The sequence below is a fragment of the Microtus ochrogaster genome, chromosome 6 (genome assembly GCF_000317375.1).
Source record: "Microtus ochrogaster isolate Prairie Vole_2 chromosome 6, MicOch1.0, whole genome shotgun sequence".
Lineage (NCBI taxonomy): Eukaryota > Metazoa > Chordata > Mammalia > Rodentia > Cricetidae > Microtus > Microtus ochrogaster.
Window position 1 is genome coordinate 86,405,331 of NC_022013.1, and position 432 is coordinate 86,405,762.

The following is a 432-nucleotide window of genomic DNA, read 5'->3' on the forward strand; positions in this document are numbered from 1 at the left end:
TCCTGTCCTGGAACTAGCTCTTCTAGACCAGGCTGGCCTCGAACTCACAGAGATCCACCTGCCTCTGCCTCCTGAATGCTGGGATTAAAGGCGTGCGCCACCACCACCCAGCTTATTTTTTTGTTTCTTTTAACCATCTAGCTTCTTCCCCCTAAGAATTTTATGAATAGAGGTGCAGCTCCGTGGGACAGTGCTTGCTCCGGTCTATAAATGAATATAAGCCATGGTATGGGAGCCAACATATTAAGGGCATCTTTGCTCCGTCAGAAGCCTATGTGAATGAAGACTGCTGAGATCCTGAAAATACAGAAACCTAAGTTTTTATTTTTATTTTGTGTTTTTGTTGTGGGTAACGATGTGCATTGCCATGGCACATATGTGGAGGTCACAGGGCACATATGTGGAGGTCACAGGGCACACATGTGGAGGTCA

General features: G+C 46.3%; 1 protein-coding gene across 1 annotated transcript in view; it reads right to left on the reverse strand.

The window, feature by feature from the left end:
* Positions 1-432, reverse strand: part of Catspere (catsper channel auxiliary subunit epsilon) — a 111,701-nt gene that overhangs the window by 56,533 nt on the left and 54,736 nt on the right. The gene's annotated exons all lie outside the window — the stretch shown is intronic.